This window comes from Emydura macquarii, unplaced genomic scaffold (genome assembly GCF_026122565.2).
Source record: "Emydura macquarii macquarii isolate MOO-44397 ecotype Brisbane River unplaced genomic scaffold, CSIRO-AGI_Emac_v2 contig_1253, whole genome shotgun sequence".
In the NCBI taxonomy this organism is placed as follows: Eukaryota; Metazoa; Chordata; order Testudines; family Chelidae; genus Emydura; species Emydura macquarii.
In genome coordinates this window covers 12803017-12815154 of record NW_027131390.1, presented here as the reverse complement: position 1 = coordinate 12815154, position 12138 = coordinate 12803017, and the positions used below count along the sequence as shown (strand labels likewise).

Sequence of the window (12138 nt, the reverse complement as noted above, 5' to 3'; positions counted from 1 at the left end):
ACCATATTATTTGTTGGATTAGCACTATAAACTGGATTTTTTTATCACATAAAAAGTAAAAGCATGGATGTTCATGGAAAAAACAGGCTTATAATTTTGTAACGAAATCAAGAAAATAAAGTTTAAAAATTGCACAAATGACAAACTTTACTGCACATTTCCATGACAAAAAGGCTATATAAACATATTACAAACTGAACAGTTACCAAAGATAAAAGTCGGCAAAATATCAATACCATCTGGTCTCTCCTAATGCTCATAAAGACTAGAAACCTAAAATAAACCAAAGAAAATAAGCTTCTTAAAAAAGGAGGCGGGGCGACATTCACACCAGAAAAGATCCTGCCCTTCAATTCCTGGTTGTCCCTTAATTTTGGGTCTGTTATAAACACTGACCACTCTGAACTTGAACTACTGTGCCAGCAAAATTAAAAAGACACGTCAATTTGAAAATCACATGAAAATTTTGTAGCAACTAGTAGTTTCAAGTAGTACATACAATCATTATAACTGAAAGGAGCAAGAAAAAAATGCCCTTTTTTTCTTTGTATATTTGACATCATTGTGTGTATATTCAGTGTCACCGTTTCCTTTGTAAAGTCCTTTTCTTTTTTTTTTTTTTGTTGGAAAGACCCTTAGAAACATTAGTAGAGGAGCAGAAAAAGGTAAAAATATGTAGAAAATATCTTTTTTAAAGTCACAACATAGACTTTAATTGGTTCTGTTAGGCACCTAGGCTCTCTATACAATGCATGGGAGAGGTAGACACTTAAGAATGTGAGCTACAGAAGCCAGCATGCTTGGCAGTTCCCCACCTAAGCTAGCCAATGAAAGATACTGACAACAGGGGTATGTCCTAAGCCCCAACCCTCTCCCGGAGATAGACACCTATCTCCGCTTGCAATCCACAGCTGGGAACCCCTCTCCAGGAGTCATGCAGCTTACTAACGTAAGTCATTTCTTAAAAGAATGAGTCAGGCACCTGTCTCACTCCGCATAATATGACTGCAGGATGAGGTGTTGGTGCCACATCCCTTTTGAGTTTAAGCCCAGTGATTAGAGCACTCACTCCGGAAGTAGGAGACAGGTTCTATTCCCTCCTCTGCCTAATGAGGAGAAAGGATTTGAACAAGGGTCTCCCACTTCTAGCCACTGGGTTATGGGATAGTCTGATGAGAGGCGCTCTCAGTCTCTCCTGTTGAAGCTGTTCTAATTCGGATAAATACTTAAATAGTCATAGGGCCGGAGAGAGTGTACATGAGAATAACTCTACAGCCTCATGGTTAGGGCTCTCACCTAGGAGATGGGATGGCTAAGTCTCTTTATGGATCCAGGCCTTAGAGACAGCCATCACTGGCCTCTAATACATGGTAATTATCAAACCATTATTTTAAAAGCAATCTCCTATCTGTACACAACTCTTTATTACACATTGCAAGGAGAGTTCCAAGAGGCATGCAAAAGTTGTATTTTCACCATGTTTATTGCTCCATTGTGTTAAAAGTAAAGTCATTGGTGCAGGGGGCTGGAACTTGGAGATCCCACCTCCCCCGTGTGTGCACTAACTACCAGGCTAGAGAGTCATTTTCTCTCTGCCCAATGCCTAAGTATAAGAGCACTCTACTTAGGGGTAAGAGATCCCTTTTAAATCCTTTCTCCCCCTAGTGCTCCAACAGAGTGAGTGCTCCAACACTGGGCTCAAAGCTGGGCACTGCCAGGAACCTTTTGCATGGGATCTGAGTGAGCAGTCTCTGAATGTACCAACCAGATTGAGCCCCTTGGCTCATATAAGCACTCCTCTACCTATCTTTCCCTGGTTCAGGGATCGCATTAGGACTTAGGCCAAAGGTAAGCACCTGGAGGGAGCCAGCACACATGCCCAGAGACACAAACAGGTGCCTAGGGAATTTTTACAGAGAAAATTTAGGGGCCTCATGAGTTCAGGTGCAAAGCAGGGTATTGTAGATCTTTGTGTTGCATAAAACTGGGAATGACATGCCTATATCTGCGAGTTAGGCACGTAAGTATCTTTGTGGATTTGGGCATAATACACCTTTTTCCAGGGCATCTGCTGAAGAGGATGGGGAAAGTATACTTGTGTTAACCACTTGTTTGCTGGAGACAAGGAAGTGTTCCTGCACCCTTGTCATCTATACAGGAGCTCTGGCTGGATGATCACAGTGGTTCCATCTGGCCTCATAAACTATGAAAGTAATAAGTATTGCTGAAAACCTCACATAAAATGTTTTTATTTGAGATGTGCTGATAAACTTTAACAGGAGCAAAATAAAACCAATGCACACATGTCAAAACCACACTGAAACTGAAGAGCTAATAGCGTTAAATGGGTGAGAATGACTATATTTGCAAAGCACATGTATTATGGCGGTGCCTGGAATAAAAATAAAGAAAAAGTAACCATAGTCATATTCACATCTTGGCAACAAATAGAACAGACAGATGCTTGATGCTTTGTGGTAATTATAGATGGCTGAACTGAGAATAAACCTTTTTTGTAGATAATAGTTTCTGATTTTGAAGGTCCTTTTTAATTTTATAGCGTAGGTTTCTGTCTCCCTGCCAAGGATACCAGTTAAATATTTAGTATAAAGTACAGTGCTCTCTAAGCTCAACTTTTAATTCCAGTCTGCAAGCAGATTGGTTAGTCATGGGTCATGCAGTACCACAGTTATCAAATTGAAAAGTTTTTTTTGTGATTATAAATGTGTCTGATAATCAGAATCTGGTAAGGTAACTAAAGTGAAAATGACCACAACATCTTTATGAGGGTTCCGTACTGTGAAAGAAACAAAGGGTTTTCAACACGCCCTTGAAAATCAGAGTTGTCAAACTTTATATCATTGTGAAACAGAGTCATGCTACCGTTATGCTATGGTTCTGTTAACAAATGCAGTATTAGGGAACAGAAAGTGAGAAAGACATTGATGTGCTAATCTTCCAGGGCATTTCACCAGAATGAATAACATTCATTCTGAGGTAACAGAAACAGAAGGGGCACTAAATAATTCATCAAGAAAATTACATTTTAAAATAGCAAGGTTGCCACCCAAAGGGAAAAAAAGAAAAGAAAAGAAAAATACCCTAAACAATTCCTGTAGAAGTCAGGAAATTGTTGATCAGCAACAGACTTATATCCCAATCATATAGTAAGTAGTGAAGCATCCTTCACAAACAAATCATCAGTGCTGAAATTATATGGCCTACAGTAAATCCAGTTCACATGGAACTCAGACTTAAGACCAAGCCAAATGTTTTCAGATAGCTCACACCAGCTGATCTGTCAAAGCTTCACCAACTTTAGTGGAGCTCTGACAATTTACACCAGCTGAAATTCTGCTCCTTTGAGTATTGCAAAAGATTTTGTTAAAGCCACGTTAAAGAAAATGGAACCGTAATGTTACAAGCATTGGCACATCAATTTGGATGCACTGACAGTCAAAAGCAGGGAGTTTTCAACCACCTGAGAAAAGTGGGTAGCTAGCAGGTAAGTCTGCACTCCATGACATTTGGAAAAGAGAGAGAAAGACAGAAAGTGTGTTAAACATAAGGACACAAAAATTTTCTCCCTCCCCCTGCCCCAAAGACAAAAATAATGTTTACATTTTAAAAAATGAATGGCCAGATTCTCACCAGGAATTAAGTTGGTGTAGTGTCATTGACTTCAGTGGATCTTAGGTGACTTTCAGCTGCTGAGGTCTTACAGATTTTGGGACTTTGGAAGGTTTGCAGCTGTTTGGAGAAAGATAAAATGAAACGATTGGAGGTAACCAGGAGAAAGAAAGAGACATGCTATTTTGTCTAAAGGACATAATCTACAACATGTTCCTCATATACCTTTCCAGAAAAGAGACATCACCTGCCTTTATCAACATTTTCTAATGCAGAAAACAATAACCTTAAGTCAATGTTCAATATGTTCCAACATGCATTCATGCTAATACTTTGCATGGTGTTTTGTTTTTCATTAGGGAATCTGAAAACACCTTACAAACTTTAATTAATCCCCAAAGATTCCGCAGATTATTTTATCCCATTTTACAAAGGCAGAAAAGTAGTTAAATACTTGTCCAAGGTCACACAATGAGTCTGTAGCAGAGCCAGGAATAGAACCCAGGATTTCTGCTACCAGTCTCCTGTTGGAACCACTCAATACCTTTCCTGTTATTTAGGAATATATTCCAGCTAAAAGTGGGAGTGGAACTCCTTGTAGTATTTAAAGAGTGTTTTATATATTTGTCTTAGTTTAATTGTTCTGTGATAATGAAGTATTATCACTCTAGGAACATCATAGGCTTCTATCATCAACCTTTCCCTGTTCAATATCTTCTGCCTCTTCTTCACCTTCTTGTTTTGGAGCACTGCATAGCATACCATATGAACTGTATTAAAACAGGCGAATATATAGGACTGAGAACTGAGTGAATGGAATATAATAAAGTGGGATATTTAGAGCCTGGGCCAGTTCCCCGTGATGTCAATTGGACTCTTTCTATTGTCTTCAACAGAAGTTGGATCAGGCCATTAGTTCTCCAACATTTTCTCTGAGGTGCAAAAACTGATGAGATTTTAGACACTCACTAAAAACCCCTCCACTAGGAAAAATAAAATGGATGAAGGATTATATAACTATGTTTCTAAAAGAGGAAAAGAAGTATTTTATGCATAATATAGTAAGAAATGAAATAAGTTATTGACTCTTGAAGAGTTTTGAATATATTAATTTACAGTTTGAGGATATGTAAACATGTTTCCTAGAACCACGGAGCTCTCCGACATTAAGAACTCTAAACTCCTAAGAATAAACTCAAGCCTATTACAATTAATAAGTGAGATCTCACTTCATCCAGTTTAATGGAATCAACTCGATATTGTTAATGTTTGTGTATAGTGATTACACATGGAGAAACACTGAAGTACACTGATGATCCTCTCATTGAATATGACACAGGGACAATCTTGTTAGATGGATAAAATCTTTGTGTATCAAATGAGAAACTAATATGATTATTAAGTTTGTAAAGTGAACTGGCCTGTTAAATACACAAGCTATATTAATCCATGTGCATATGCTGTGCAATTGTGAAACTCATGCAGAATACTTAATAAAAGAATGCGGGACAAGGGAACAATTCCTGCTCATCAGATTCGAGCAATTATTTCCATTGTAGTCAATCGGACCTTTGCTGTTGCCTAAGTGAGATGTCCAAGATGTGGCCCAGGATTTGCAGAATATCAGTGGAATGGGAAGTGCATTTCATTCTCCTATCAGGATACGACGCGCTCATGATCCTTTGCAAATTCTCTGTTCAGAGCCATGAGGATGATGCAAATTCCTGCCATATCCTTTGAGTAGATTTTGCTTTTCCCCTCAATGACTCAAAGGCCATTTCATACTTACCTCCCACTTCACCTCTCAGTTCTGCCCTCAGTGAATGTGAAAACATTTACCTGGGACAAAATCCTTAAAATAAATTTAAAATAATCCTTTAAAAAAAAGTCTGCCCCTATAGCACAGCAACCCCAGCCAGCCAGGGCAGAGTGTATCTAAAAATTACCACCTCTAGAGAACACAATAGGGGATTGTCCAAAAACTTTGTGCCACTGTGCACTCCGTTTTGTGATGTCTTACATAGATACCTTTGGGGTGGTAGCTAGGTGAGCCAGTGCACAGCAGCAAACAAACAAGGAAGGAAAATTTGGGCAAAGTCATCTGCGTATACCATTGCTGTTGTGAAAAATACTATGGAAAACAAAGTTCTTAACATTTGCAGTTGTTTTGTACCCACATATAGAAAACAGCTAGTTATTCAATGGATTTACACTGGGCTGACACAACTCTGCAGGAATGTGGGCCTGGGAATCCAAGTATTTCAAATCTGGGGTTCAACTCACCAGATGACTGCAATTCTCCAGCTTTATGCTGGCATAGCCCCATTGATTTCCATGCAACTCCATTGCTTTCAGTAGTTTCACTGGGCTAAGACAGAGTCAGACAGGACTCAGATTCTTGCCTCTTGCAAGCATAAAATATTATATAAAAATGCTCAGAATAATTGTTAAAAGGTTAAACAGCCTCACCCCCTGCAAACTTTCAAGCAATGTCTTAATGCAGCACACTGAGTCACCATAGTATATATAGGGCACCATCTATTAAGGATTTAGACTGAAATCTCAGCTTGACATATTGCAGGCTGCTTAGAATACCGTTCATTGGCTTCATGGCAGGCAGATGGAAAAAAAAGGGCTACAGAAAATTTACTTTTAAATGCAGTTTAAACAGTTTTACTTCATTCTAAATGTCAGCCTGAAATTTTCCAGAGTTTAAATATGCCAGGACTATGCAGGCTGATGATTCCAATAGAATGAGTCTTGAGCCCTAATGTACAAATCTTTTTTTAAAACATGCACCTTGCTGTAAAAAGACCAAGAACACCCACATACAGAGAGTTCTCAGTTGCTTTTCTCTTGCTTGATACAAACAGATGAATAGATTTTATTTCCTTTGATTCTCCACTTGTATTACCGTAAACCCCACTCTGCACTGAGAAAGAGAGAGAGAAATAAAAGAGACATAACACAATTTATACAATCTTCAAAAGTAGTAAAGGATTTGCCAGAGAATCTTGTACTGCTTTGGGAAGCTGAAAACATCAAACTAGTCTCTTGGATGCTGATAAACTATTGTACTGAAAAACACTAGTATCTGAGTGAACATGTCTGTAGATACCCGAAAAGGAGTTATGACAGCAAGAGGAGGGAATTAAAGGAGCCAAACTGTCAACTAACAAAATACAAGAGATTCTAGAAACAAACGCTGATGCTTGAGAATGCTGATTCTTTGGGAACACAGTACATGGAACTAAGATCCACGGCACTTTTTCTTTTGATGAGACTTGGGAAAGGCAGGCAGTATGAATACATCATATCTGGGGCCAGGTGCCTCCTGGCAAGTTTCAGAAATGTGCAATTCCATAGTAATCTGTTAGGGTTCATCTTCAGGAGAGGGCAGTTCCCACCATTATCCCCCCTTCAGATCATTACGATTAGAGTTGTGTGAATAACAGATTTTTTTTTTGGCTCAGGGAAGACCAATAAATAAATAAATAAATCAGGGAAAAATTGTTTCAGGTTGACAGACTTTTTTTTTGGTCAAAACAAAGACGTCAAAAACATTTAATTTCACATAAAACAAAACATTTTGTTAATGTTTAATTTCATTTGGTTTGAGGCCCTTTATGTTTAAAAACATGAAACGGAAGTAAAATCTGAAGCAAAAAGTTGTTCCGAATAAAAAAATTGAAATGTTTCATTTAGAAAAAATATCTAAACAAGGTTTTGACTGTTTCAGAATTTTTTCCCCCTGACCAAAACAATTTGGCAAATTGTTCCATTGAACTGATTATGTATTTTTTGACAAAAAGTTGTCTCAAAAATTTTGCCCAGCCTAAATATATTGGGTATAGAGGCTATAAACTAAGGCTCCAGAGAGACCTGCTGGTGGAGACTATTCGAGGGATGTTCTGTGCATCCCACACTCATGCTCTTTCCGCAGCACTACTGACAACTTTTCAAGATGCAATGGCTCTGTCAGGCCTCATGGCAGATTGGCTGCTGCAGAAGCTTTATGGATTAACTGAGCCTTTGCACACTCTGTTGAATAAATTGGTATAACCTAGGATCGAATCTGCCCTAAAGAATTTTTCTAAAAAACTTTTTCCTGATACTAATGGTGACATCGCTGCATATTTCTAGGGTCTGAGTAGCTAGTCCTGGTAGTAAAATCAATTATAAGGAATTGAGTGGTTCAAATGGATTGGTAAAGGAATGTGGGGCCTTTCACTTCTAATCCAAAGTGTTGAATTAAGTTGATAATATCTGAAGGTCATTACCATCTGCTTACTGTTAGATGACCTATATGAGGAGAGTTTGTGGTCTCAGTGCAGGTCCTGAGTGAACAGGTATCCACATTGCAACAATTGGCAGTCTTTGCTGTTGCATTGTCCCTGTGTGTACTGCATCTCTTCTATATATCTGCAAATATATGGTTCCATTTCCCAGGGCTATCAATCTGTCACCCTTCACTAATTTAAAAAGTGACAGTAGAACTGTAACTATCAGTAACTTATATACCATGGGCTTGATTCAACCTGGCTGACTGAGGAGGCAGAATAGTTTAAATGAGTTGTAATATACCTTCTCCAAGTCTTCCAGTTCTTTTTTCCACAGCTTCCCATTGTACCTGCCCAATTTATTCTCACTACTGTAAGTTGTTAAAGAAATAAAGCAAGCAGTTCTGACACACAGTGTCTCTCTCCCCTAGCTAGCAGAAGATACTTTTCTGGAGCGCATCATCTTGTCCCAGCTAGCTAGTGTGCTTTTATAGAGTATCTCATCCTCTGCTGGGATACAGCAGCAAGCTCTCCCGGTTAGCTCAGAGCAACTGTACCAGTTCTCAATAACATTTCTCTTTTTTATACATAACAGCAGTTGCTAGTTACGCTGGGAAATGGCTTTAAATTCACATTAACACAGAGAGTAAATTTTGCATTATGTTTTCTATCGACTTGGATTCCTTCTATCATAAAAATATTAAATACAAACATTTATGTGAGACTAACATTAAGGGTCTGTCTTAAACAAAGAAGACAAAAGCTGCATTTTTTTTTTTACAGTCCCTTGCATCACTGGGCCCAGAAATAATAGGTAAGCCATAGACTTCTAAATACAATACTGTGTATGCTGCAACACCTAGTCATAAGAAACCAGGTTCGGACTGAGGGTGAAATACAGGTCCCATTTAAGTCAATGGGAGCTTTGTCATTGACTTCAACAGGGCCAGGTTTTTACCCTGATTTTCTGCTTTACCTCTATAAATCCTGGCTTTTGTTCGTTAGCGCAACATAGAAAATGCCTGCTCCTGCACAACACCATTTACATTAGTATATTATGTGCAGCCCATTTAATGTGTATGAAAGGAATGTTTCCAAAACTAGTGCAAATTCTAGAAACTCCTGACAAATCCTATGGGATTCCAGCAAGTAGTTCAACAGAAGGTCTCAAATACTTACATATTAAATAGTTGGATACTGCATATAGAGGATGAGGAAGAACGGAAGCTGTTGTGTATTTACACCGTGTGCCCGGGAGAACTCACCACTATGGGGCCTCCTGCTGGTCGTAACGGGGATTAGCTTTGCTCATCAGTGTGCCCCTCGCTGATGGTGCCTCGCCACCATCACTTCTTCTCCGGACCCGCATCACTCCCAGGACTGCAGCGTCCTCTTGAGTGACACACAGCCCTCTGGCTGTGCCACACTCTGTTCCCCACCTTCCAGGAGATCTGCAGGCTGCTGTGAAACCACCCTTACTCATTCCGGCCCTTAGATTGCAAGTTCTTCAGGGTGGGATAGGGACTGCCTCTTCTTGCTTGTTTGGACGGCACCCCGCACAACAGGGCAGCTATTTTGATTAGGGCCTTTAGGCACTCACAGAAAACGATGATAATTCCTATTAGCAGTAAAGCAACATGTGTTCTTCACATTTCATTCAGGCTTTCTAAAAACTCAACCAAAACCATTCAGGGAAATATGAGGGAGCTGCTATGATAGAACCCTTCAGAGCTGTTATGCAGAAACAAGTATTTAGGCAATTTTTAAAAAGTCTCTTATTTGTTGTATTAGCCAGAATGAGTTTACAGTGTGAATTCTGAACACACCACGTGCAGGGTAAATACCATTCTGAAAAGAAATTCCTGTAACTGTGCAATTGCCACTTTTCTATAATTCTTTATTAAGTCTTTTGGTGTTCTAAACATGGAGAAGATGCAATATGCTTTACATATCACTCCAGTATATCTAAAAGAGAAAGAGTGATTTAATAAAGAAGGTTAGAAAAGTGGCCACTGCACCCAAAGGACCAAATATATAACTAAACAAAGCAGATGTATATCAATTCTAGATAACATACAAAGGAAATAGAAAACATCTATAAGATATCACAGTAGTAGTAAATATTAAACAAAGAGCAGAATATTGACCAAAACAAGAGTTCATACATAGAGCTAAAATTCAAAAGAGACTAATCTGGTCTTTTTTAAAATTTTGATACAAATGTAATTTTCAAATGTCCTAACAAGGAGCTTCAGCAGGAATTTATCCAGCCAGAAGATTAATCATAGTTGCAAGATCAGCTTCCCAGGCTTTAGAGTAGAAGACCCAGTTCCCAAATGCAAATTCCCCAAAATAAGCAATCGGATTTTGGGAAGTTCTGTGTTTCTTCATCTCTCAGTGAAATCAACTCAGCATTTTCTAGGATCAGGCCTATATGAAGAGCATAAGGGAAAGGGGAGGAAAGGAACACACTGCAATTTGAGATGGGCCAGAGACTCCAATATCTACAAACTCTGGGAAGGTTCAGCTCCAGATCTGAGTTTGCATCTCAGGCTTATTTCTAATTAAATACATTTCCCAACTGGATTGTTGTGTTTTGCAACAGTAGGTTCATTTATTTGAGATTATAGAAATTAAGCAAGAGTAAAACACAAATCTTTACAGCTCCTGAAGGCAAAACTGGAAGCCTTGTCTTGACCAATGTATGGATATACTACTGAGTAGGCACAATTAGGACTGTTTGGGCCAAGTGCATCCCAAGTGTAACCAAATTGACTTCAGTGGAGTTAGATTAAGGATGAATTTGGCACGTAATTTTGAAAATGTGGCCAACTGTTTTCAAATGGTAGTTTTGATATCTCCAAGAAGATAAAGCTTGTATTCAGAGGACCTGTTTGATATCCTTAAACAACACCATGTCCTCTACACATAACGGGGCATATAACTTTGCATATTGTATGATTTTGGCCTGTACTGATCAGAAACAAAGCTCACATTAGTGTAGTAGTTTGCACGTATGCTTTTTAATGGCCACGATGTTGAAGATAAATAATGTCATCACAGTGCATCTTATCAAGATTGCATTTACTGGATGTTCTGACATGTCTTACACACATTATAAACAATATTTACATGTCTCGCACACACTTTCTTAGTTGAATCTGCCCTTGCTGTCACGTTCTGCAGGTCTGGTTGGAAAGCAAGGCATTTAAGAAGAGCAATAGAACTACAATTTATCATAAGCGGATCATTTATTCTGTTTTAAGATTGTCACAAAAATGAAATCCGTTTGCTTTGTTTCTCTTCTTGTTATGTACTTTGCAGTGCACATGAAACTGGCAATACACTAAGTACTAAAATTATGCGATGACTCAATTGTTACAAAGATTAAAATAGAACAGGAAATTTAGATTAATAGATTAATCTATTCTCATAACAATCTTGTGGCTGTGATGCTAACGGGACTGGAACAAAATTCTCATGATATAGATGTTAAGAAACATTTGCAGCTATTGCAAAATTGATCCACTTCTATGACACTGCTCAATGATTTCACTGTTTTTCTCAGACGACAGTGACAAAGTTTAACTTTCTGAAAATTTGCTTCCTTTTGAATTATTTGTGTTTTCTGTGCTGACCTGGGAAATCAGAGACCATATATGGACTCCCTGTGTGATCATTAATATTTTATTATGATAATTGAGATGGTGGCTGAAGAAAACTGAGCTGTGAAGTGTGAAAAGCTAGGCATGTAATTCAAAATTGGCACATTTGGGCTTTCTTGATGTTGTAAAATGCATTTTCATTAGTGTCATTTTCCTTGTTTTCATCATATTTACATAATTTTATTATTTGCAAATGAAAATTGCTCTGTGTTTAGTGGAAACACTATAAAGGGCAGCAGAGAAGGTGGGAAGGGGTATGCTGCTATTGCTGAGACTACAACTGGGTAAATAACAGATTTTTTTTGGTTTGCTGGCAATTTCAAAGCGTAAAAAATAATTGGTTTCAGTTTGGACTGACAATGAAAAATGTTCAAATCTTTGGTGAAAAGTAAAAAAAAAATGTTCATTTTGGGTCCATCAAAATCTTTTGTTTAAGAAAATCAAAAGAGTTTATATTTTGACCATTTCTTAAAAAATATATTTTTGATACTATTAAAGGAGATTTGTAAATGAAAAGTTGTTTCAAATTGAAAACAATTAGAATATTTTTTCTGAAATGAACA

The 12138-nt window shown here is 38.1% G+C and overlaps 1 long non-coding RNA gene across 1 annotated transcript in view; it reads right to left on the bottom strand.

Annotated features, from left to right (window-relative positions):
- Positions 1–2247: 2247 nt before the first annotated feature.
- The window catches only part of LOC137153909 (uncharacterized), a 183812-nt gene continuing 173921 nt past the window's right edge, over positions 2248–12138 (bottom strand). The window contains exons 3-4 of the long non-coding RNA XR_010919945.1: positions 3652–3750; positions 2248–2577 (exon numbers count right to left, since the gene is read on the bottom strand). This is a non-coding gene — a long non-coding RNA (uncharacterized lncRNA). The remainder of the gene's footprint in view (positions 2578–3651; positions 3751–12138) is intronic.